This window comes from Caretta caretta, chromosome 7 (genome assembly GCF_965140235.1).
Source record: "Caretta caretta isolate rCarCar2 chromosome 7, rCarCar1.hap1, whole genome shotgun sequence".
NCBI classification, from domain to species: Eukaryota; Metazoa; Chordata; order Testudines; family Cheloniidae; genus Caretta; species Caretta caretta.
Genome location: NC_134212.1, coordinates 10,735,291 through 10,762,163, shown reverse-complemented (window position 1 = coordinate 10,762,163; position 26,873 = coordinate 10,735,291). Strand labels below are relative to the sequence as shown.

The 26,873-nt window shown below is 44.8% G+C and overlaps 1 long non-coding RNA gene across 3 annotated transcripts; it reads left to right on the top strand.

The window, feature by feature from the left end:
- Positions 1 to 386: 386 nt before the first annotated feature.
- Positions 387 to 26,873, top strand: LOC142072674 (uncharacterized). Of its 3 annotated transcripts, none has more exons than XR_012669180.1 (3): positions 387 to 501; positions 20,359 to 20,459; positions 23,673 to 26,873. It is a non-coding gene; the product is annotated as an uncharacterized LOC142072674 (long non-coding RNA). The 3 variants fall into 3 exon arrangements; XR_012669181.1 differs by having other exon boundaries at positions 23,765 to 26,872; XR_012669182.1 differs by lacking the exons at positions 20,359 to 20,459; positions 23,673 to 26,873 and adding exons at positions 2,468 to 2,875; positions 6,381 to 8,758 and having other exon boundaries at positions 401 to 501.

The window sequence follows — 26,873 nt, the reverse complement described above, 5'->3', positions numbered from 1 at the left end:
CCACCAAGACAGTGGCCAAGCGTCTGTGTGGCTTGTGTGTGTTAACTCCTCAAAGGGCTTGGAAATATGAACAGCCTGCTAGATCCCTCTGTGGCTACACCTTTCAGCTCCTCCCAGCGGACAAAGAGCTGAGGCCGTGAGCTTCAGCACACAGTATGTGTCGCTCCCCCTTTATTGCTACATCCCGTGACAGCTGCTGGACAGGGAGGACCATTCCTGCTTGTGGCTGGCACAGCCTGGAAATACCATAGCAGAGGCTGAACAGTTAAAAAAACAAAAGCCAACTGGCTTCTAACAGCGCAGCATTAATACAAAGTTGCAGGGGATGGGCAAAGCCCTACCCGTTGTACACACCATAGGCACTGACAGCTTTCACCCTGTTGCAGGCAGCATCTCCGGAATCACATGAGGATGCCTTTGGCTGCATTCCCAGGATTGAGGATGCCCAGGGAAATCATCTGAGATGGCAGGAACTTGGAAATCTCCCACTGCAGGAGACAGGTTTGTCTTGAAATCCCATAGGGAAGCACTGTGCTATTAATGATAACACCCAGCTCCCATAGGGCATTTTTCATCCGTAGACCTCAAAGCACTTGGAAAGGGATAAATATTGTCCCCATTTTACAAGTAAGAAAACTGAGGCACAAAGAGGTCTAAGTCATGACGGGGTTCAGGTGCCTTTACGGATTCAAAATTGCACTAAGCAGGCCTGGGTCAGTTAGAATATGTGGCAGGTGGCAAATGACTCTGAAACTCCTACATTATCAGGGAGCCTGCAAAGATTCTCAGGCCTGCTGGTACAGATCCAAAACCTCAGTCAATGATTTGGCACATCCCCAAGTTACAGTACCACACTTCTGTGTGATGGATTGCTTGGTGTTGTGGGGAGGGGAGCTAAAATATATTTTAATGTATGGCCCAGTCCTGCAAAAGGGGTCGACTAGCATGGTTTCTTTTGCCCAGGCAGGGCCCCATTGACTTCAGTAAGGCTTCATACAGGTTTGGCTCCCTATGAGTGAATTCCATTGAAGGGTCAGGGGCACAGTTTGTATCAGCATACGCTCCCCAAGTTAATATCAAGCTAGTAGCTTCCCTAGCACCAGTGTAACTATTTAGGGTCACAGTTTCAGAAATGTTCATTCAGTTTTTGGATGCTTCTCTGTTTGGGTGCCCAAATGGGAGGCATCTGAAAGAGGTCCAATTTTCAGAGGTGCCAAGCATCTAATCGACAAATCCAGCTCATGACCACAGGAGCTGCAGGTGCTCAGCCCCACAGGCAGACAAGCCCTGGCTCTCGAGTAGGGGGCACCCAAAATGAGTGTGCACTTCTGGACCAGGACTCCAAGGTGCTAGGTGCTGTACACTCAAGTGAGAGCAAGTCTACTCTGCAATAAAACACATGCAACTGGCCCGGGTCCTGGGCTCATGAGGCTTTAAAATGGCAGCACAGATGTCTGAGCTTGGGCTGGAGGGTCCCAGAGCCTGGGATCCAGCCTGAACCTGGATGTCTGCATTGCAGTTTCATAGCCCCCGAGTCAGATGAGGTGTGCCAGCTGTGGGGGTGTTGTTGCCGTGTAGACAGACCCTTTGAGTTGTGTGTGGGGGGGAATGGGCATCAGGTTAGGGCAAAACTCAATTATAGCTCAAGCTGATGTGGCAGTGAAGACAAACCCTCAGGAACTTTCCAAAGTTACACACCCCTTCCAGGAGCAGCTGAATAACGTCTACCTTATTAAATTAGAGCCCACAAAATACTGATTCCTCTTACTACTGATATGTATTGCTGGGATTAGGCCAGGATTTTTTCGGGGGAGGGGGAGGAAAGCAGGATGGTCCCGTGGTTGGGGTGCCAGCTTTGCCACAGACTTCCTGTGGGACCTTGGGCAACTCACTTAGGCCCAGCTCCTCAAAGGTATTTAAAATCCTAATGCCCACTGAAGCCAATGGGAGCCTGGAGCTTAGCCTACACTGTGGCTGGGAGATATGATTCCCAGGCTGGGGAGACCGGCTCGAGCCAGCGTGCTAATGCAGCAGCCTGGGTGACCTGGGCTAGCTGCCTGAGTCCAAACCTACCTGTCTGCTGGATCTGAGCTCAGGCAGTGGACCTGCACTGTCACCAGTGCTGCAGCATTTTTAGCATGCTGGCTTCAGTCTGTCTACCGGTGCTGGGAATCACACCTCCCAGCTGCAATTTAGCTGTGCCCACTGTGCCTCAGTTTCCCACCTCTGAAACGACGGTAACAGCATTGGTGGTGTGGGAATAAATACATGAAAGACTGAGGCATTCAGACACTATGGTGATGGCAGCCATATAAGTATCTCGAATAGATTGTCTGACTGCAAGATCTCAGGGCAGTCTAAATCAATAACACCAAAGGAAGCAACATCATCTTGCTGTCAAGCTGAACCCTGGCTCTCTCTTTGCAAAGAAGTCAACCTTTCTGTTGTATCCTGTTCCTGTAATAAGGGTCATAGATCTCACCAGGAATATACCACTACTCTGGAATGCCATAGAAGAAAATCTCCTAATCCAGTTAACCTGGAAGCCTCTTGACTCATCTCTTCACCACCTGATTCAGACCCAATCAGCACCACCTGTCAGGATCAGGATCCTTTTTAACCCGGTGAAGGAGGGTTCAAGAGAAGGATCCATACAGGACTGAAGTGCTCAGAGTTTAACAGGACACTGCTTTCCACCATTCTCTAAATCTCCCAGCTGAGTACAGTGGGACTCTGTCTAACCCCCACTGCGATTCTTCCTACCAGAGGACAAAGTGGCCAGAGCACTCTACGGAGAACAGTGTAAGAAGAGCTCTCAAAACTGAACGTGCAGCCTTTGCCACAGGCCCTGCTGCTGCCTGGGGTTATGCGCAGGGTAAGTAAATTGTGTAGCTGACAGAGGTGGGAGCTACCAGCGGGGCCCTCCCACACAGCTCTAACCTGCAGCCAGCTGTGAAATGCTCCTCCCAGTTAGCATGTCAGATGGTGTTCAACCTTACCCCCCCTGCAGACAATGTGTTACTGGAGAGCTGTCCTTGCTTGCTCCCGCCCCACAATAGCATAACATCCCTGTGGAAACATGGTGGGGAAGTATTCCATGCATTTGGAGCTGACTTAAAGGCACTTGATTCGGTTAATCATCCTGCCTGCTTTGCTCCTGCTTTTCTTTCTTCCTCCCATCTGTCCTCTTCCTCTCTCCCTCTGCTCCCTGGCACTTGTTTCTCTGCCACCTGCTCCCCTTCTCATCCTCCGCACTTGCTAATGCTTCCCTGATGCCTAGTCCTCCTCTTCCCCAGCATATGCTTCTCTGTCACTTAACTTCCTTACTCCCCCTCTGCACATGCTGCCTGGCCCTTCTCTTTCTCCTCCAAACATCCCTCTCATTGGTAGCTCAGGGCTTCAAGGGCAAACCCTGTTTCTACTCCCCCCCCCCACCCACTGGAGCAGCAGCGTCTAGTGAAGGCATCTAGGCTGTCTTGTTCTGTTTTTTTGCAGTTGCTTTTCTGGGCATGCAGGCTCATCTTTGCAATAAATCAGGCCACCAGTAACTCCACCGACGACCGGCAAGTGCATGGAGTTGTCTCCTCCTGATCATGGTGTGGGAAGCACTGTCCTACGACTAGGTTTGGCGTTAAGTCGTCGTCATTTTCAATGAGAGTGAAAATTAATCTCTTGAAATGACTTGAACGTGGAGGCCGAGGCTACAGACTTTGTACTGGTGTAACTATTCCAGTTAGGGGTGTGATTGTTTTACTGAAATAGTGATGCTCGTACAATCCCTGATGTGGACACAGTTATACCAGTATGAATGTGCCATATACTGGGATAGCTTTTACCCTGAAATGTATTAGGATCGGTTACTCCAGTGTAAGTACCTTTCTGCCGGTAGAGGTGTGTCCACATGAGGATGGTTGTGCCAGTCAAGGGTGTGATTGTTTTACTGAACTAGTGATGCTAGTACAATCCCTGTACAATCAAGATAGGATTCATTCCTCTGCAAGAAACCAGCAGCCTGATGAAAACAAAGAGTGGCCCTGTACCTGCTGCCTCCCATAAATGGGCTAGTAAAAGAGCACCTGGCTTGTCATTTACATGGTCTAGGTGTACCAGTTATCGATCACTGAGAGAGCTTTAAAAGGGTTATTGCAAATCCTCCCTGGAACTCCTTCCAGCTAATCAGCCAGGTTGTTTTTGTGGAATACCTACCTGACAGCAAAAAACATCATGTGAGATCTTAAATAACAGCCCCGTGGTTAGCGGTCCTCTCAGAGAGGTGGGAGACCCCTGTTCAAACTCCTTCCCATCAGCCAGAGGAGGACTTACAGGGGGAGAAGAGTGTCTCCTGCTTCCTGCATAAGTGCTATAACCACTAGTCCCAAATTTACACAGGAGGGCTGCTTAGGGTTGCCAGGCATCCAGTTTTCAACTGACCTGGCAGCTCTGGTCAGCACAGTTGACCAGGCTAGTAAAAGTCCAGTTGGCTGCAGCAGCCAGCTCCATGCGACTGTTGGAAGTGGCCAGCATGTCCCTCCAGTTCCTAGGCACAAAGGTGGTCGGGGGGATCCGCGTACTCAGGGCCGTCCCTAAGTATTTTGGTGCCCTACGCAGTCAGAAGTGAAGTGACCTGGCCCCAGGTTCTGCTCCCCTGGCTCCCAGGCTTGGGGGACAGCGGGGAACCTACCCCCAGCACTCGCTGGTGGCATGGCTGGGAGCCAGAGGAGTGGAGCAGGCTGGGGCCAGGTCGCTCTACTTACCGGTGAGTGCAGGCCCGACCGCTTCTGGATTCCTCGGGAGCAGGGGCGGGGCTGGAGCAAGGGGGGGAGCTTTGGGAGCGGGGGCGTGGAGCAGGGGTGAGGGTCCTGGGGAAGAGGTGGAGCAGCATGCAGCTGCTTAGGGCACCAGGAAATTTGATGCCCCAAATTTCCTCGTGCCCTACGCAGCTGCATACTTTGCGTATGGGTAAGGACGGCCTTGCGCGTACTGCCCCTGCCCATGGCACAGGTGCCGCCCAGAGTGCTGGCCCCGCAGCTCCCATTGGCTGGGAACTGTGGCCAGTGGGAGCTGCGGGGGTGGCGCCTATGGACAGGGGCAGCACACAGAGCCCCCTGGCTGCCCCTGTGCCTAGGAGCTGGAGAGACATGTGCACCGCTTCCAGGAGCTGCCTGAGGTAAGTGCTGCCTGGAGCCCACACCCCCTCCCACAATCCAAACTCCTGCCCCAGCCCTGAGTCTCCTCCCACACCCAAACTCCCTTCCAGATCCTGCACCCCCTCCCACACTCCGAATCCCTTTGCCCCAGCCCGGAGGCCCCTTCTGCACCCCAAACATCTCATCGCCAGCCTCACCCCAGAGCCTGCACCCCCAGCCAGAGCCCTCAACACCCCCAAATCCCTGCCCCAGCCTGGAGCCCCCCTCCCACACTCTGAACCCTTTAGCCCCACCCCCAAGCCCAGAGCCCACTCCTGCACCCCAAGCCCCTCATTCCTGTCCCCACCCCAGATTCCACACCCCCAGCCGGAGCCCTCACCCCCTCCTTCACCACAACCCTCTGTCCCCACCTGGTGAAAATGAGTAAGGGTGGAGGACAGCGAGTGACGGAGGGAGGGGGAAGCAGCGGGGCGGGGGTTCGGGGAAGGGGCAGGGCCAAGCCAGGGTGTTCAGTTTTCTGCAATCAAAAAGTTGGCAACCCTAGGGCTGCTCTCTCCTCCTCCCCCTGCCCAGCCATTTTGTATGGAGTTAGGGGGCGTCTGAGCATGCCCACTGGATTGGGTCCTGCATGCAATTTAGGCAGAGGAATGCCTGTCTTCCCCCTGGCGCACAGATTGCTCTGGGACTTAGGTGGGAGATAGCTGTCCAGATGCCGAGAGGAAGGCAGCACTGCACATGCTCAGAGGCGGAAACTGGCACCTAGGGAAACTTACCGCAGAAACTTTGGCTTGAGTGAATTTAAGCACCTGCGGGGTTTGGCAGCAACTGAGCAGGGGTTTTACTGATTGCAGTGGCACCTAATAAGGATTTAGGCATATACATCTGTGGGTAAAGTGCCTAAGTACCTTTGTGGACCTGGGCCTAAATCCGTTAGCTGTATGTAGCTAATGGAGGGCAACAAAGATCCACACTGTCCTTGCTTGGTTATGCACGTACTCACACGCTGCCCTGAGCTGTGTGCTCTTCTCTTTCCATATATGATAATTATGCTTCTGAATAATTTTCATCATGCATGTGCCAACCAGGATATCTTGGACCAGGGACCTACCGTGTCTGGCTTTTGAGCCGAGCAGGATGAAAACTTTGAAATGCTCTAAATTTCAATGAGAATCTTTTATGGAAAGGGGGAAAAATTCTCACATTTCATTTTTTTTAATATCTGTTTAATTTTAGGACAATTGGCAAGTTCAACCATTGCTGCTGGGGCATTGCCCCACCATGGCCCTGGCAGGACCCTGGTGTCACCACGTGCAGCATTGGGTCACCAGAGAAATCAGTACCCTAACAAATGAGTTCCTATCATATTGGCTTTTAAAAAGCATCGTTGACTGTTCCTTGGAAAAATCTATTTTTGACAAATGTCAGTTACTTTTTCAGACTGCGTGGTCTTTGGCTGAAAACGCCTCTCTCTTGTGGTTGTGGATATCATGAATAAATGTGATATGAATAAATATGTGATATGAATAAATATCATGGAGAACCACTGGTCTAATGGGCTGCGCGTGGGACTGTGAGTCAGGACTCCGGCATTCTAATCCAGTGATTTAGCTGGCCTTGAGCAAGTCATCCAGTTTCTCAGACTAAACCATATTCCCTCTCCCACAGGGTGTTTGTGTGCACTAATTAATGATTAGGTATTTATTAAGTGCCAACTCTTGTTGTTTCACTCGAGCTGAAATAAGACTCCTGGGACTAGAGTTGTTAAATCTAGATGGGCGGTGGAACTGATATTCTCCCCCTGGTATTGATGATGCCAGCATCACAGAGGAAATTGTCAGGCAAGGAATACAATCATTTTAGAGCAACATTTTTAAAGCAGACGCAACTCGCTGCCCAATTTCACATGTGCAAACAGAACGATTTGTACATTTAACTTCTTGGTTTGTTCAGGCAGGCAGGCAGGCAGTTAGACGTGAGGATCTGGGCCCACAAATTGGAGAAATTGTTTTGAAAGACAGGGCAGTTAGATTACTATCTCTTTAAATATTTGTCTTGGGTCTGGTCTTGGAACTGCTAGTGGTTATGTCTGTAAGTCTTAAGAGAGAGAACGTATGGAAAATATTTTTAAATTGGATAAGACATTTGTATTATTTTTGCACACAGACAGGCACTCCCTATGGGGAAATATGTTTAGAGAAGCAATATAGCAGTAACGTCACTTTCCTGGGATGGTGTAGCACTGTGAAAGTTTTAACTTGTATATTGTATCGAAAAGGTTGCTGACTCTTCCCAACGTTCTGCTCATCAGGCAGACACACATAGTTAACAGGACCTAAATTGTGCTGAATTGTCAGTACGGACCCTTTGGGTTATATTCACCCCACATGCTGGAAATATTGCACTGTAGCCTATAACATGGCTGACCCAAGTTACAGGAGAACCTCAGAGCTATGAACACCTCGGGAATGGAGGTTGTTCGGAACTCTGAAATGTTTGTAACTGAACAAAATGTTATGGTTGTTCTTCAAAAGTTTATAACTGAACATTGACTTAATACAGCTTTACAACTTTACAGTGCAAAAGACAAATGCTGCTTTTAACCATCTGAAACAAACAGAGAAGCAATTTCCTTCCCTTGTCAAATCTTTTTTTAAACTTTTCATTTATTTTGTAGTCATTTGCATTTCACACAGGACTGTGATGTATTTGCTTTTTTTGGTCTCTGCTGCCTGATCACATACTTCAGGTTCAAAATGATTGTGTGTGTTTGGCTAGTCGGTACGTAACTCTGAGGTTTTATTGCACTCAATGGAATAACTTTCTAAGTAAAGCTGGCTGAAAAACAATGTGATGAAATCATTCACAATTTTGAAGCTGCTTTTTTTTTTCAGGGTTGAAAGATGTTTTAGTATTTCCTTTTTTCCCCCCAACATTTTTCACTTATCAGTTTTGGGGTTTTAGTTTTTATTTCCCCACTTTCCCGCTCCCAGACAACCAAAAAATGAAGGGTGTGCTTATATTCTGTCCTTTTAAAAGGAAGCTGTCTTGACTCGGGGACTACAGCTCTGCAGTGTTGGTGCCAACGTTACAATGAACCATCCTTTACTCTGAACTGGATGGCATTACTTGGGCAGGAGGGTGCCACTAAGTGTCATGGTGGCAGAATTGGGCCCTAAGACAGCAAGACAATCTGTAAAGTAACTTTGCGGAAATCTGCACTAACACACCCCATTCACGCACTGAAACCGTGGCCCCATTGAAGTCAATAGGAGTTTTGTCATTGACTTCAATGGGTCAGGATTTTGCCCACAGTATTTTGACAAAGAATACAGGAGTTGTTTTGTTTATTATTAACAATAGCTCGCACACAGCTATTGTTTGCTCAAATTGGATTTAATTTTCGTTTGCTGCAGGGAAACCTATTTTCTTGGCTCCAGTATTTCTCGTGTAATTAATTACTGTCCATTTACTGGGATGGGGGAAATCCTATTGCCTCAGCAGGATTCCTGGAGGAATTACTACATCTGCTCACTCAAGTTGTTTGTATTTAGAGCTGTGGCCCCAGCTGATACTAATGTTCTACACTGCTGAGCTATTGAGTAGATTCTGTCACTAACATCTAGTCTATTGCAATGTTGTTTGCCTTTCTTATTAGAGTTCAGGGGTGGCTGGAAAAAATATGTTTTATTTTCCTGTTCTATTCCTTGATGTTTAGGCAAAACACCCCACCTGGGCCAATACTGTGCACGCATAGCTAAATAAAAAACCAGACCTGTTTCTTCTCTCTCCCTTTTTGTTTTGTAAACCTTGCTTGCATTTTTCACTGCAAATCTTCCGTATTAGGCCTTAAATTATTCTCTACTTCTAGAAAGAATAAGGTTGTGTTCTTGAAGGGAAGCTCTTCTGAAATGTAGCTTTCCAAATACCCACGATCAACCTTCAACCACAGATTCAAATGGAGCTATTTTTGTAGTACAGTGCTACTCACTGCGAATATGAGTGGCACAGTAGGTACTCTTATAGCCTGAACCTTTTGACATCCATGAAAACAAGGAATCCTCAGATTTGAAACACTTTTTTTCTCTTTTGTGTCTGTGGCAGAATACACAGACTGTATTAACTCCCTACACACTACTGTAAGAATCTTTCTACAAAGGTATGCTTTGTAAGGTTTCATTTGAAAACTTATTTGCTGGTCAGTATTCTGGTAAAATGTGTGTGGCAACGCTCTATGTGAAATGATAAGATTCCCCTCTATGATGTTGTTAACATGTTCCAAACCGCACAGCCCCGCCCAGACAGAACTCAAGTCTGTCCTAAACAAAAGAAGGAATGTGTGCTTGCCTTAATTTGCATTTAAGCAGTAAACAGAGTAATCAAGCAGGGAGGGGAAACAAAGGAAACTCCAACAGGTGGAAGGAAAAACCAGCAGGGAACATTCTTCCACATAGATTCTTAGTCACCTGTTTCCAGCTGGAAATGCTCTTCAAAGAGGAACAGGAGTCTATAAAAATCAGGGCAAACATCCTAAGACACCCTCGTCCCCTGTCTGTTTCTGGCATTGCACCTAAGAAGATAAAGGAAAACAGCTGTTGGACTTAGAGGAAGAGAGGAAGAGATCCTGACCTGAAGTTTGGTCAGTAAACTTGCTGGAAGTAGGTGGTGAGAAATTTTGCTTGAATATATTATAGTTTTGTCAAGGTAGGCACTAGTAAGGATTTTATCTTTATTTTTCTTGCAAACGTTTGAGTGTTATGCCTCACAGCTTGTACTCACCTTCAAAGGGAGACATTTTAAGTAACAAACTTGTTTTATCTAATCCAGTGTGTTTAAATTGAAGTGTCTGGGTAACTCTAGTTAAGATTATAAACTGATATATGATCCCTTTCAAGGAATAATGGATTTAAAATATTTGTACTGTCCAGGAGAGGGCTGGGCAGTAAAGGACATACATTTCCAGGGGGAAAGCCTGGACTGGGGGTGTGTTGGGGTCACCCTGCAGTATAACCCAGGCTGGTGAGAGCCAGGGTGTAATTGTCAGGCTGCAGTTACACACAGACACTTGCATGCTGGAAGGCTGTTTGTGAGTGTCCCAGGTGGGAGCTGCTAGAGCAAGTCATGGTAAGACACCCAAGGTTGCAGGGTAGAGGTGACTCAGTCCCCCCATTGGTCTGAATTGTACCCCGGTATGTCGGTGTCTCCAAAGAATCAGTTTCCAGACTTTGAGTCAACCTTTGAACCTTTGTTTCAGCAGAAAAAAATAAAATAGAGAAACTGCAGCTACAGATAGTCAATCAGTAATATGGAAGACACACATCTGTATAATATTACACCCCTTTATTTCCAGCAGTCTGGATGAGAAGGCAGCACATCTTCAGGGAAAGAGGTTATCGGCTCACTGCTCGTGACCTGTCCTATAACTTTCTTTGGAAGCTCTTAGCTGTTGGTAATAGGGTTTTTGGCAATAAAACTTTCTTTAATTTTTATGTTTGGAGTCTAACCGATCAGTGGGGAAATATCTGGAAAGCCTGGTCTAACTGAAAATAACAGCAATAAAGCTACCATAAGATGGCACTATAACATAAATTATGGAGCAAGTCAGCTATATGCTATAAGGACCGAAATAAATACAACTGTATTTATCCTACTCATTTACATACACAAGTATGCTCCCTGCTGAAAAATGGCAAGAGAGAAAGAGGACATATGCAAGAATAATTCTGGAATGAGTCAGTGAGACTTTCTCATGGAGCTCTGGGCTGGGCTCTTCCTGCTTTTACTAAATGCATAATGCACTAGGAATCTGTATAAACAGCACAGAAAAGAGCTATGTAGACAAAGCAAGGAAATAGATTTGCTTTGGAAGTTGCCAGCAATTTCAGAATGCATTTGATTTCTGTATCCTTGGGCGAATAACTGCAGAAAAGAAGTAGCCATGTCCTGGGTTGAAGCTAGATTGGTGTATTTGTCCTGTGGTGTTTTTTTTCTTTTTACCAAATTAAGTTTAAAGTAGCCTTCTAGCAATGGGGGTAAACTTGGCACAGCCAAAGTAAGGACCGAATTTAGGCACAGGTGTCCCTCGGGGATTAGACACTTTGTCCTCTAGGGTATTCCTGTACCAAAGGGAAAAACTTCTTGTGCCCACTTCGTTTTGTGCATCCATACAAGGGGCCAGGGACAATCTGGCCTTATGTTTCCCAAATGCCATGAAACAGGCTGTCAGAAAATTGATTGCAACTGTGGGACATTCTTTCTTCCTGGCTTTGTCTTTCTCCTGCAAAAGCAATATATGTTCTGTACAAAAGCACCACATTCTGTTCCAGGTGGGGTGGGGGGCACCATGGGGGTCAGTGAGAACGGAATTTTGCCCCAGATGTCTGACCCCCATTTTGTCAACAGCCATCTTTCTGAAAAGTGACACTATCAGACACATGCCTATGGGAATCCAATTTCAGGGACAGTAAACCAGTTGCAGTTAGATTTCAGGTACTTCTGTGGCCCCCTCACCATGCTATCTGAGCCCCTCACAACTTTAATGAATCTGTCCTCCCAACTCCCCGGTGCAGTAGGGCCGGGCTATTCTCCCTCATATGCGGATGAGGGACTGAAGCTGAGGAGAACATTGTCAAAATCACAGAGGTGACTGAGGAGTGTAAGTCTTTGAGAGTCAATGGGTCATAGGCTTCTAAGTGCCTTAGTCACTTGTGAACATTTTACTCTAAGTGACTTGCCTAAGGCCACACAGAAAGTTTGTGGCAAGGCAGGCAATCAAAGTCCATGGGAATCTTTCTGCTGACTGGAGGGGGAGTTGGACTGGGTCCTTAAGATGGTGTTATGACCAAGTATCTCTGCTGCTTAATAATCTCTCACAGTGGGGTCCCACTCCCCCATAAAATGCTTGTTACACTCATGAGGCCCAGATGTCTGACAGTTCAGTATTTCAGATTATACCTAAATTCCTCCTCATACTCAGAAGGCTGGCTTGCTGCTTTTCTTTGGCTGAACACAACCAGGGCCTGCTTTTCTTTTACTTCTAACCTAGCACTAGCTTCGTTCTTCAGCTTTGAGACACGGCTTTGACTCTCTGTGATTCTTCAAGAGCAAACCAAGGAATGTCAAATAAATTTCCCCACTGAGAGAAAGTAATCAAAGGCATCTCTTCGGCGTCCATACTAAACTGCCATGGTCAGCAGAACTTCTGGCGGAAAAGGCTGCGTAGGAAAAAATAATACATGTAAATAGTCTTGCTGCCACTCAAGGGGCAGACTGGAAAATAGGTATAGCTGGACATTGCCTACAGATCCTCTCACTATCCCAGAATAGCTGGACTTTTCTGAGAACACGATCAGCAGTGGGGTATTTAAATGTTGACATTTAAATTGCCCTCATTAGGTTTCAGAGTTAATACCCCATTGAACTGACTGGGAGGTCTTCCGGTCTCTCATAGAGTTACTGTTACCAGTGGTCTACTGGTACATTCCACACAGCACTGCGACTGGATCACCTTCAGAAACAACTGGAAATGTTAGAAATGCAACTTTTAAAATAAAGCTTAAACTGATGGGGTCATATTAGACCTGCTGCCTTGGCATTCTGGCTCAGTCTGATCCCTGCTACAGCTAGGCTAGGGAGCTCTTTGAATACTACACCAATGACATCCAACTGCATTAAAATACCCCATCTCACTTGTTTTATCACCTTTGGTCTTCCCAGGTCTCCCTTTCCCTTCTTTAGTATTCTTCCTCCTCTCTTGTCCCAGGCTGAGTGTTGCCTGTATCAGTTGTACAGGGTTTACATCGTATGCTGATAGGTGCCTTAGAAATACCTAAGACACAGGAAGGAGCTTCAAAGAGCCAGTTCAGCACAATCACAGGACCAACAGCTACAGTCCGTGGATTTAGAATCCATGGAGAGCTTTGAACCTGAATGCTGCATGCGATATGCTGAAGATTTTGACCCTGCCTGCAGTCAGTAGGGAGGACCCTTGTGCGGCCACAGAAGGAAAACTGCTCAGGAGTCACTGCAGTTTCATGAAGATAGGGCAGCTCATTATCTCAGTGCACTTGTATGGTCACACCTACAAAATTGCATCTGTAATCAAGGGATCCCCCAGATCCCAAACACCTGCTTGTAACAGAAATGATCAAGATCGGCTCTTCTTGGGTAATCTCTTTGCCTAGGAAAACTCAGCTGCCTGCATTTGACCCACTTCCCCCCCCCCCCCCATCGTAGTAGCTTTCATGTATATTGGCAATGCTGAACTTCATCTCTAACTTCTGTTTGCAGAAAACAGCTTCTTCTTGCATTTTCCATGCCAATTGATCATTGTTATGACATGCCACATCTGGCCATCTCAGTCACATTCTGTTATGTAACAGAACACTGTGTCAGACATCACTGCATTTGGCTCAACACAGCGATGATCCAGCAGCCAAAGGAGCACTAAAGCCAAGCACGTTGTTTCTGAAAACAGCAGTGGAAATGCCACAGTAGGGTTCTAACTTGGTTAGACAATAAGAGAGAGGGGGGGTGATTTATTTTTTTGGTTGGTTGGTTTTAATAGCAGGCAATGTCTACAAAACTCATGCTTAGTTTTAATAACTGGAGTTAAGTCCAGACAATGAAAATGAAGGAAATTCCTAATGTTGCTGAAAATGACTTCCTCAAGCACTGTCTGTCTGTTCCCTTGTCTTCCTTGTCTCTTTTGAACTCATTAGCTCCTAACATACTCGTTGGGCTATGAATACCTTCAGTTGGGTCGATAGTTGCTGGGCCTGACTCCCTATGGCGTTGAACTGGTTTGATCAGTTGGGGGGCTTTGTTTTTGTTTTGTTTGTTTTTTTCTGGTGGGAGTTTGGAAGCTAATTGTCTCTTGTGCCTTTGAAAACCTTCCCCTGTAGTCTCAGCACCAAGCTGCATCTACACAAGCACTGCATAGAGAGGGCCTCATTAGGAAAATGCAATGAAACAATAATGGCATAAGCATCTCCTAATATGCAACTTGACTGATGGTACTTAGCACAACTGGGCCAGGGGTCATGTGATCAAATCTATTGCCACTCAGGATCCCAGCAGCTATAGTTTCGCACAAGCCTATTCCTCAAAATAAAATGCCAGTAAGGAAAGCTTTCAGAGGAACAGCGGTGTTCGTCTGTATTCGCAAAAAGAAAAGGAGTACTTGTGGCACCTTAGAGACTAACCAATTTATTTGAGCATGAGCTTTCGTGAGCTACAGCTCACTTCATCGGATGCATACTGTGGAAACTGCAGCAGACTTTATATACACACAGAGAATATGAAACAATACCTCCTCCCACCCCACTGTCCTGCTGGTAATAGCTTATCTAAAGTGATCATCAGGTTGGGCCATTTCCAGCACAAATCCAGGTTTTCTCACCCTCCACCCCCCCACACAAATTCACTCTCCTGCTGGTGATAGCCCATCCAAAGTGACAACTCTTTACACAATGAAAGCGTTACAGTGCTTTCAGAGGTGAGTGCGCTAAGGAAAATAGGTAAATCCTGCCCCCAAATGGATATTCAATCTTATAACAAGCACTGCGTTTTAACAAAAAGAGGAAATCTTGGCACCTTTCCATGCTGCAGTCATACAGCTAATGGTTTATCCTCGTTACCTTTAGCTTCTACTCATAGTTCTGTAGCAAGTGACGAATGAAATCCACTAGCTCATTGTGAGCTAGTCAGGTTCTGTTAACTGGGCTGTCCTCTGAAAAGTGGGGCCTGTATATAGTGTAGACGAGACCCAGCGAGGAATCTTCTCTACTGCCTGTGCCTGCGCAAGTCTGTAGGTAAAGGAGCCTAAAGGAATTAGATGCCTAATTCGCATAAACATTCAGTGAGAGTTGGGACCTTAGGCGCCATTCAGAATCCCCATTTTAAGCCCTCTCTGTAAAAGGCTGGACAAAGAAGCCCCAGTGCCCATGAGGTTCCCATGTCTGCTATAATTTTTACTCTACTGTTGATCAGCGTAGTTCTGTACACCATGGCAGTAAAGATGTCGGTGCCTTATCTGCAGTAATACCCTGCTCTTTATATACAGTGCTTTTCATCAGTAGATCGCAAAGCGTTTTATAAAGGCGGTCAGCATTCTCCATTTTACAGATGGGGAAACTGAGGCAAAGAGGGTGACGTGACTTCCCCACGGTACCTAGCAGTCAGGTGGCAGAGCCCAGAATAGAATCTAGGGCTCCTTTAGTCCCGGTCCAGTGCTCTACCTAATAGGCTACACTACCTCCCTCCATATTTTTTAATGAGTATTTCCTCCAGTGTGGTTGACCTACTAGTAGCAGTAGTGGGAAAGTTTAAGTGGGGAAGGGCTAACACGGACAACCCCCCCTATATACAGGTCCATAGCTATTACTTCATGCTAACCACACATAAAATCCCCCTGTGCAGCATGTGCATGCATTCTTCATTGATAATGAGCAATCAGTACATATCTGCAAGAACTGCGACTAACTCCTATTTGTGCTGCATTCTGACACACGCATTTAAAGAACTTTGACTCTTACATTTTCTGCTCTTTTCCCCCTCCTCCCGGTGAAGTTAGCCCATCATGGGTCTGATCCTGTAGCGTTTGGTGTGATGCCTGTGGGTCAACTTAGCTTCAGGGGCCCTTATCCATAGATGTATTGTTGCCCATCTCAAATGTTAAAGCACAAGTCAGGCCTCAAAAATACATTTGGAGTTCTTACTATTTGCCTTGTGGGTATTGAGTCCTTAGGGTTCTTATTTTCCAGCTTTTCCCCCCTAAGAGCTAGAAAACTTTTTTTTTAATGAAAGCAGAAATTCTGTTGTGATCACATGACTCCAGGAGCTGGGGCATTAAGAAAGAGCCCAAATATGGCGGAGTCACCATAAAATTACATGAGCTGACAATGCTGCAGGTGACAACTTGAAATTTTGGCGTGGTGCCACTTGGGAGCAGTTGCTGCATGGAACCTTTGAATGTCAGGCAACACTTTTAGGTAGGTTGCTAACTATTGATTTACGGTCATGGCTGATGGGAATCGGGCACAGGTGGGGCACTCCTGCATCCTGGTGATTTCTGGCTGCCATAGCAGCCGTGTGGGGCTGTTGGCAGCCCACACAAGTTTGTACAACTTGACTAACTTGCTCTGGGGGAGTAACATGGGGCAGAAAGGAAGAATTGCCTAGTGGCTAGGGTACTAGCCCAGGGCTTTGCAGATCTAGATTTAAGTCCCCTGCTCTGTCACAGGCTTCTTGTGTGACCTTGGGCAAGTCACGTATTCTCTTGGTTCCCTATCAGATATGATGGTAAGGGGCTGTGTAAGGATAGAATGGCCATGGGGCTGAGGGAACACCCAGGTGGCTTAAAGTCACCTTTGCATCTTATCATGTGCTCTGAGCTCTGGCTGGTTGCAGCTAAAGATCTGCTCCACCATGTCATTACTGTGTGTTGATTTGTTTAGAAGTTAATCATTTATTTATTTATTTATTTATTCCACTATACAAAACAGTGGAATAAATAGTGTATTTTCCAAATACAAAACCTGTGCAAACAGGCATCTTTAGGGGCAACTTTGAAAGTGACTTCTGGAAACAGACATTTTAAAAAAATATTTGAAAGATTAGCTAAGCAGGCTGAAACCAAGGACTGTTATCCTTTCTCCTCCTCCCCTCTGCAAAGCGCACACCACCAACGGGCAATTTCTTTACTATATTCCGTTAAGGCCAACCATCCTCAGAGCCCCATCGTATTCGTCACTTATAAACACATAGCAAGAAACAGCCCCAGCTTATGATATAAATAGACAAGACAATGGGTGGGGAAAGAAAAGCTTGCTCAAAGTTATGCAGAGGTCAGCAGCAAAGTTAGGAACAGAACCTAGGTCTCCTCAATGCTAGGACCTAGCCACTGGGCACACTGCCTTTCACATCACTAAGGGGGATTTCGTTAAGGTGACCAGATAGCAAGTATGAAAAATCAGGACGGTGGGGGGTTAATAGGCACCAATATAAGAAAAAAAAACAAAGTATCAGGACTGTCCCTATAAAATCAGGACATCTGGTCACCCTAGATTGTGTTTTTGAGCTAGACTTTTCTGATCCTTTTGAAATCTACATACTGGCTTTATACAGTATTGTTCATAAAGCTGCAGCTGCATCTTATCCATTCCCCCTACGCATAGCGTCTGCATTTTCACCCCCTTCCATTTTCCTTTTGCCTCTTCATGCCTTCATAAACCTTTTTTCCCCTTGGAATATTTTCAGATAGTTAATTCTCCAAATAAATACCGGTTGGCATAATGAGATGCAGTTCCGTTGCTCTCCCTTCCACTCATGCTGAACTGATTGTTGACACGCACTCATGCTGACATGATGTGTTCCATCAATTTGGACAGCACATCTCTAGTCCAGACTGGACCAGGTGGAAGTGAAGTCAGTGGTTACATAAATGCTACGGCCACCTGTACACAATGTGATAGTACTTCCAGAACAATGGAGCAAATTATCTTAGATTTGATATCTGCTATCAATTGAGATTGAAAATATCGATCCAAACTGATTGCAGGGGACAAAAATAAAGTGAAAGGGTAATTGACTGTCATGTCCCTCATCGATTGGGTGCCACAGTTCACAGCCACTAAAATTTATTTTCAAGTACTTGAGTGCCTCATTTCTAATAAAGAAGTACAGAATTTGAGTAACAAAGTGATTTACATGCATTACTGCGTGTGTGTCTGAATCAGTCCTCATCCTGCATGTCTTCTTAGCCAAAGTCAAAGGTGCTGTCAGATACACAGGCATAACACTGACAGCCTTGTATGTGTGTAGATATGCATGTAGGTATAAATGTGAAACAACACACTGCTTTAAAAATGTTTAATTCTTCTTTGTTGTTTGACTGCAGTTCCTATTAAACAATTGCCTCAGAGACAAAGGAGGCACTGCATATGGGACATGTGCCAGAAGTATGTGACCTTGTCTTACTAGGTCACTTAAAATGGTAAAGCAACAAATATTTTATAACATGTGTTCCATCAGTGTGCTCTAGCAGCTGATCCAAAAAATCTGTCATGGGAGAGGAGCAAATTGGGAAGCATCCCAAATTATTACAATCAAACCCACAAAAAGCGCATATAAAATTTTTACATATAATCAGAAGGGTGGAAAAATTACCTTATTCCCCACTGTGCACTTCAGATTAATATAGCCAAACATTATTCAATCCTAATGCATACGGTGACCATGAAACACCTTCCTCCACTTATTGGGGAACAGGCAGATGTAATAGATAGCCTTCTAAAGGACATGCACCTGCTGTTGGTTATTACCAGGGGAGGGGAGTGCCAATTGAGACAACTAGCTAAAAGCCCACATAAAGTTAAACATTCCTGTTAGCATTTGAGAGCAGATTGTCCTGCCTCAGGGCTAAACATCATGGCTCAGACCCTCAGTACTCAAAATCTACAAAGTTCCATTGACTTGAGCAGTGATTTTCACCAGCTGAGGTTCTGGCCCATATATACTTAGTCTACAAGTTCTTTGGGGCAGGGACCATATTTACGTCTGGTGCCTAGAGGAATAAGGCTTGATCCAGATTGGGCAAATCACTGAATGGCTCTGAGCCTTGCTTTCCCCATCTGTGAAACAGAAATTTTATAAAATGCTTTGATGGATGTAAAATGCTGTGCAAGTTCTCAAGGTTGTTACATCTGTTTGCATGTAGAGGAAGGTAAATAAGGACTCTATTAGTTTCATGACATCTCCATTTTAAAACAAACAAAATAATTCACTAAAGCAGGCTTCAATTATTTTGCTAATGATCATTAGTATGTTATTTGTAATCATTGGCTGCTCTGACTCATTACCCAGGCGTGCTTTGCCCCTTGTGTTTATGTTGTCGCAGCAGTTCATCTAAATAAATGACGTTTACATATCAAGACTCTGCTGTTCTGCAATTTTTGGACCATTGGTTCAAGTCACCTAGCTTCTGGGACAGATTCTGAAGGGAGAAGCGGAGCTGGATTGTACTTATTTGCCCCAGTACAGTACACGCCCCAGTACAAGAGTTGTTGCGTTGCATCCTAGAAGTGGCTGCATTTCGATCGTGGGTGAGGTGAATGGGTCTGGAGAAGTGCTTTGGGACACTTCTGGGTGAGGAGCCGTGCACATGAACACATAGGCTCAGCCTTGCGTAGCTCTTGTGTTTGCAGCATTGCAGTGTTCTTAACCCACAGTCCTTGAGGATAGACTCTGTATTTTTGATTAGCCCTTCTAAAAATGACTCGACTCACTGGCCCAGAATTCCTAGTTTGTATTCATGAACCTTGTGATAAATTTACTGGGACTCTGTGCCCCCCTCTAAGTCCCTTCCCTTCTGAATAAAATTAACTGAAGTTTTGCAGTTGGCCTTTGCAACCCCAAAATAACATGATGGTATGAGTTTCAGGAACATATAAAGTGAAAGTGGTTTGTGTTAGAGTCTTCACATCCAGATCTTTGTTTGCAGATAATCAGTAATTGGATGGGGACTTTTGTCCAGGTAGGTAAAGCAATGTTCTCTAACTGCCTGGAAATTATTTGTCAATCCGAATCCTATGCATGTTGGAGCAAAGGGTGGTCTGCAGAGGAATGATGGCCTAGTGCTTACATAGTAGAGTGAGACTCAGGAGAGCTGAATTATATTTTTGACTCTACCCCAGACTTCTAGTGTGGCCAAGACTTCCAAGGCTAGGATTTGCAAAGAGCCTGAGAGTCAGGTATCGAAATCCCACTGAAATGGGACTTGGGCACCGAGCTTCCTTAGAAAAAAGGCATGGCTATGATTTTCATTCTTTCTACCTCTCTTGCCTCAGTTCTCCGTCTGCTGAAAAGGGAGGGTGCTCTCCTAACCTCGTGCAGTGTGGCTGCATCTGTCTACAGTGGTGAGATGCTATTGTGCTAAGCACTAGCAAAAAAGAAGTGCATATACCATAGCTAGGATCAAGAAACGGGAAACAGCAACACGTGTTGCTGACAGTAGGATATCGAAGGGCCATATTCTTCACAGTGTAACGTTCACATGCCTTTCTTTCTGGAGCTCTTCTTTACTGGAAACCATGAGACTTAGACAGGTGTTCAGATTAATCTCACCAAGCTCATTACGCAATGTATTTAAGGATTTCCATTGGTATTTCCATTGTATTTCCATTGGTTACTGCTCTTACCCTTCTGTATCATTCAGTTTTTTAGGCAGCGGTACCAAGCAGCCAGAAAAAGGGACGAGGATGTGGCCTATCATCTTTAACTTCTGGAAATACACCCTAACAACGGGCATAATATAAGGTGGGCATATTATCAAATGTTGCTATTTAAGTTGTGGTAGTACCTAGGAGCCCCCACTAGGGCTGTACAAACATTGAATGAAAAGATGGGCCCGACCCTGCCCCAAGGGGTTTACAATCTAAATAACAGCCTAGTCCAGGGTTTCAATGTGCAACAGAAGCACAGGAATTGCCATAGTGGATCAACTCAAAGGTCCATCCAAGCCAATATCCTCTCTCCAGCAGTGTCCAACGATCACTGCTTCAGAGGAGAAACAAGAACCCCTGCCACAGGCAATTATAGCCCATCCCCAGAGGAAGTTCCCTCCTAACCCCAATGGTTAGAGGTTGGCTTAAGCCCTGAGGCATAAGGGTTTATATTTCTTCCAACCCATTTTGAAATATTTAGCATTAAAACTCTGTCTATTATTTCTGTAAGCAAATTATTATTAATATGTTCCTGACTTATTAGCAACAAGCTTCGTACTATTATGTTCATTAGCATGGGGGAAAAATTGGGTGAGCCGAGAGTTATCACCAAAGAGCACAAAAGAAAGCACCATTTTATTTACATATGTATCTTGTCAAATTAATTGATTCAAAAGAAGCATTTCTTCTTTGAGTGACTGTGTTACAAGACTATTCAGAACAAGCTGGGATGAATGCCGTCCCCAGCTTAGTATAACAAGAGTTAAGCAACATCTAATTATTCCCTGTGATGGATCATTAAGAATGTTGTGTCTGAACGTGCAGTAAGATTACAGCATCATGCACCTGTTCATGAAGAGAAACCTTAGTTTGCATATTGGGAAGCACATAGATAACATCTAGTAGCAAACATACATGCAAGGACTAGAAATTTATACAGTAAATGCACAAGAGATCGTTATAAATGGTGGATTTTGTGGGGTGAGGTGGGGATAAGTGATCTAAACTGTTTATTTGGATTTCTCATGCCATGTTGTATCTGGCAGTACGAGCTCTTTGATTTCCCCACTGGTCCTTGTTTACAGGGATGAATAAGTGGCTGGTGAGATGGGTTAAGTAAACAAGAAATGGTGGAGAACTAAGTCAACTTTGTATATTTCATAATTTTTAAAAGTGTACAATCTTGTAACAAAATTTGAGGCAACATTCCTCCTGCTAATTAGGTGTTTCCACAGTGCTGCAAAGCCTACATCTGTACGAAGATTTCAGGAAAAGCAATCAGCAGCACAATTAAGCAATCTGCCATAATGATAGAACACAACATTAGTGCAGAATAATCAGAAACATATTTTTCCCCTTGATTTCCCGCCCCCCACCCCACCTTGCAACTACCCAATAATTTGCTTTTGCAGGCTTAAAGTGAATCAAGGTAAAATGCCCTTATTTATTCTTGTCTACTACAAATTTCATGTTTTGTTACATGGAAAGTGGCAAAATTAATTCTTGCCAACCAGTTATGGCAGCTTTCATTTTTTCTGTATGTTGTTACAAACCAGAGTTTCAGCTTCCTTTATTCTGCCATCCACTGCTCTCGCTGTCTCATTTAAAGGAGTCTCATTCTTTTCAATTTGTAATCACTGGACCAATGAGATAATCTTTTGCTGAATATACTCTGGGCCAAATCCTTCACTTGGTTACTCTGATGTAAATCCAGAATAACTCCTCTGGGATCCTGTGCCTTTAAAACTGAATGTGGGGATTTGTTACAAGACACTCTGTATCCATGCGATTGGCACAATGTCAAACCATACTAGAATAATTTGGACATATAGGGCCAGATCCCCAGCTGGTGTAAGTTTTAAAATCAATGGAGTTATTCTGGATTTACACGGGTGACTGGCAGCAGGATTAGGCAGATGGGCCAGATTCTCAACTGATGGAAATCACTGAAGCTGCATTTAAATCAACACAAGCTCAGGATCTGGCCCCTAATGTGTTCTAAACTACTCAATGATGGTTAGATTTTTTAAATTTTGTTTTATTATTTTTTAATCCGTAGATACTAATGGAATGATCCACAGGTGGTTATTACAAAGCGCCATGACTATAGCTACACTGCTATTAATAATAAAGGTGCTGTGATCTCCAGGACATGTTTTAAGAACATTTGCAGGCAAACTTTACTATTCAAAGGTATCTGTGTGTTTTGTGCATAGCTACCTCCGAATTTCCCCTCTCTTACTCTGTTGCTTTCTAGCTCTGCCTTCTCGAAAAGGACAGTAACTTATCTCTGTGAAGTTTTCACCATGAGTCTCAGTAAAGAGCTTTGTGATCATTTGTACAAAGGAGCTAGGCCAACATAACCTGCATAGTGCACTTTGATCACGTAGCTATTTTATACACTTGAATTTGGTGGTTGTTGCTTTTTATTTAGACTATCATATAAAAGGTGTTTTGCTCTTTATCCCTTACCACAGAAATTTTGACCTAAACAGCGGTGAGGCTTTTGTGGTGTATTTGTGATAGTCTAGAGTGCAAGGAATACTCTGCTCCCATTTGCTCAAGAAAGGAGGAAGAATGGCCTCAGAGCTGCTTCGTTTGCATAAGATATTTTCCCAGAATTCCAGATTGGCAGGGGCTCCAGAGGGGAAGGAGCTCTCTGACCCATCTATTAGTGAACAAGGGTAGTATGGCTACAGAGAGAACTTAATTTGCATGAACTTTCTACCCAGAATTCCTCTAATGACACTTTGTGAGTCACTATCATTCTACACAAATTCAGAATTGATTGGCTTGTGGAACTGAAGTGAGACAGGAAAGAAGGGAAAAGGGCTCTTATCTTGTAATAAGGATTCTGTTCAAGAGTCTTATGTGCTACTGGTTCTCCTCAACCGAGGATCTTGTGTGTGTGGCTGAGCGGGTTTTTCTGGCAGAGAGAGCTTCTTATTGGATTGCAACCCAGAGAGGGCTCTTTGTTGAAGCTATAGAGTACAGCAGCAGAATTGAGTGAATTCTTGTGCAGTTTCTTCTACACAGCTACTAAATGAAGCTGAAATCATCATAGCTAGGTTAGGCAATGGAGCTTCAGGACAGCACCAGTCAGCACTTCCCAAAGGAGTGAAGACAGGCCTGCCCAAGTGCACTGCAGAACTAGATATAGTGTTGCTGTGTTCCTTTTTCACGTAATAAAGCTTCCCGTGTTTCATACGCAGACTCAGTGCTTTCAAGTGCGGAGGTGTTGCTTCTCAGCATGAAGATATTGTTAGATCAGAACTACTGTCGGTTTAACACCATTCTCAATTTGCAGGCAAACGGATATACTGTGCTGCCGGCTTACAACTAGAGGACTGTGCTACTATAAATTACAATCCAGCTGTATTCTCTTTCTTGGATTTGTAGCTGTACCTGAAGATTCTCACCTGTAAGAAAATGGCAGATACCTAAAGAAATTTGGCTGCATGGAAAAGGATCTGAACGATGCTGAAGATTGCACTTTATACATTTATTCATGAACATTACATTTTCTCCAAACACATGCACGTCACTCAGGGTGATCACTTATGGTGAGTAAACAAACATGATCAACACACAAGTGCCCTGGGAAGAGCAAAGTCTTACTATTTGAGTGTGAACACCACACAATTCCAATTCAATGTAGAAGTAGTTTGGTCTTTGTATACTTGGATTATCCCAGCATACAATGGGCTCCGGGGGGTTGGAAAAAAGGAATAAATCCTGCCATGATGCCCAGTGGACAGGGACACAGGGTCCCTCTTGAACACAGCCATGGACTAATGACCCCCCTGCCCCCCCCACACGCACCTCCCTTGCCACTAAAGTATCTCTATGGCTGGTTTCTCTAAAAGAAGTGATTATGAACTACAACTTGGGCCACATCTCCAGCAGGTGTAAATCAACGTAGCCCCATTAGCAGTCAATGAAGCCATGATGTTTTACACCAGTTGATGATCTGGACTCCTTTCCTTTTAATGTGTTGTGATTGGCTGGTTGCACTAAGAAGGAATTAGCCTCATTTATAGTGCAAAACAAAGGCATCCTGCGGTAAGAGTCAAAATGTGAATGCCAGGCTAATATCAGCCAAGGTTCAAAGGAAAGAAGTCGTCCCCCTTCTAACAATCATCTGTGCAGGAGAAATGAATTAAGGGAGCCACCCATTTAGCTTTTGCAAGCTCCTCACACACTTTTTCTCCTTGCTGGCTTCCTTCCTCTCCTCTTAGGGGAATCAGCCATGGGAAGCCGTCAGAAATTTTCTGGAAGGGACGCTGAGGATCCAAATTACTGATTGTGGGGTCCGTGGTTACCTAGGACAGTGGTCTCCAAACTGGGGTGCACACATCCCAGGGGGTGCGCGGCACCCAGAGCGCCACCAGACGACACTCCACCATTTTTTCGGCGGCCGCTCTGCACGTCCACGGCTGGTGTTCCCCTCCGGGGGCCCGTCTGTGGTAAGTCTTCCGTTCTTCTTCCGTTGGTGGCGCATCTGTGACAGGTCTTCACCCTGGGGGTGCGCGAGCCAAAAAGTTTGGAGACCACTGGCCTAGGACAAGGCTCTATAACTTCTGTCTTACCAGGCACTGTGCAGGATTCATCCACCCCATCCCAGTTATGGAACATTTCAGTTACATAATCAAAACAAATGTAGTAGACCAAGCTCTGCATACAAGAGCATATCTAGCAGGACTTGATGTAGAACTTCCACCTCTAACGGAACAGCGTGCTGGAATGACAACTGCATAGTGTGTCGGCGGGCAGCCAGATATCATAAGCCCTGGTATACTGCACTGCTGTTAATAATGTGGAATCCTCAACCTAGCCTCTCCAAAGGACTAGTCTGATTAAAAATTGAAAACTTCAAGATTGGTTCGTTAGTTGTTTTCTCTGTTTTAAAAGCATAGACGTTTTATGCAAATTTGGAGAAAAACATGTCCATATTTGGTAAAACACGCTTGTATTAAGTTGCAGTACACTACCACCCATTTGTAGTGTCATTCCAGACAGTTATCAGCAAATAAATGGTATCACGGGTACACTGTTATACTCCTTCACTTCCTTAGCAAGGATCAGGAGTAACAGGAGTGGAATGCTGACCAACTGAATGAAATAGGTCCTTATTTCTAGCTCATGGAGTTAGGGGTATGAGTTAAAAATTTGCTCCATTCATCTGTATAGAAGATTCCTTTGGGATTTCTTTGATCCACCTGGGCAGCTGGCCAAGGCAATGACAATCCCTTCCTATCAGTATCTAGGTCTTAGCAACAGAAATTTTCAGGTGTTCTGCCAAACCACTTTACTTATGACAGGCAAAGCACTGCCATAAGCTGGAAAACCGTTCATAGCAACTAAAATGCATTCACTCAGTGCAGCTATCTTCTGTTTGATATGCGACCCTTCCTATGTCCGGATTGTTTTGAAATGGAACCAGTGCTAACTTCATCTTTAGTTTGAAGGAAGGCTCCATTCCTGAAGCCTCTACGCAGGCAAAAATGCCCATTGGCTCACAGGAACAGAGTACTTTGGTTCCTACGGTACAAATCTATGGTGAACCGTTAACATCTGTCTGGTTTTTACTAAAGAAGAAAAGGAAGTGGTGCACAGAAATCAGCTGACCTCATCTGCACTCGGAGCCAAAGTTGTAGAAATTTACAAAGAGTGCAAATTGTATTATTGGGGAGAGGCACTTTTTTGACATTAAACTCTTCAAAGTGGGGACTGTGTCTTCTACTCTCTTAGGAAAGTGCCCAGAACAGGTGCTCCTGCAGGATAAATTAGAATAATTAGCAGCTGTGAACTTTGCATAAAGGAGACTGAAATCAAGCACACTGTGCTGGTTGAAGCACATCAAGCAATATACAGTGCATAAAACCACAATGTTTATTCTTTGTGAGCTAGTGAAAAGAGAGCATTAAGAATTGAACTAGTAAACAAAAAGAAGAATATTTGATCAATTGGATTTCTTTAGAAAAGGGGCTGGGTTTTGAGAGGCCAGAGTGTATACACATATAGTACATTTTTCAAACTCTACAGCATCATATCTTTTTGGCATGATGGTGGGATCCAAGAAGTTGCACGGAGAAGCAGAGTTATGCTGCCAACTCACCTTGAGAACCAGACAAAGTAGTTCTCATTAAACTCAAGTACAAGTTGACAGCCTATAAAGAAAGAGATGAACTTGAGACAACGTACACATGAAGAAGCCCAGACTAAGATTTATGTTTGTTCTTAAATTTTAGTTTAAAAAAGGGAAAATACAGACAAAGGAAAGGAAATGGGCAGTGGTGAATTTTGGACACTAACTTAACCATTAACTGACTGACTATAGGAAGAAACTTCCCCTATGCCCAGGTTCTTCCATAATTGTCCATTCTGATGTATCTTTCACCTTCTGAAGCACCTGGTATTGACCACTGCCACACAGAATATTACCCTAGACTGGTTCGCAAACTTGTTCAGCCGCTTGTGCAGGGAAAGCCCCTGGCGGGCCGCACAG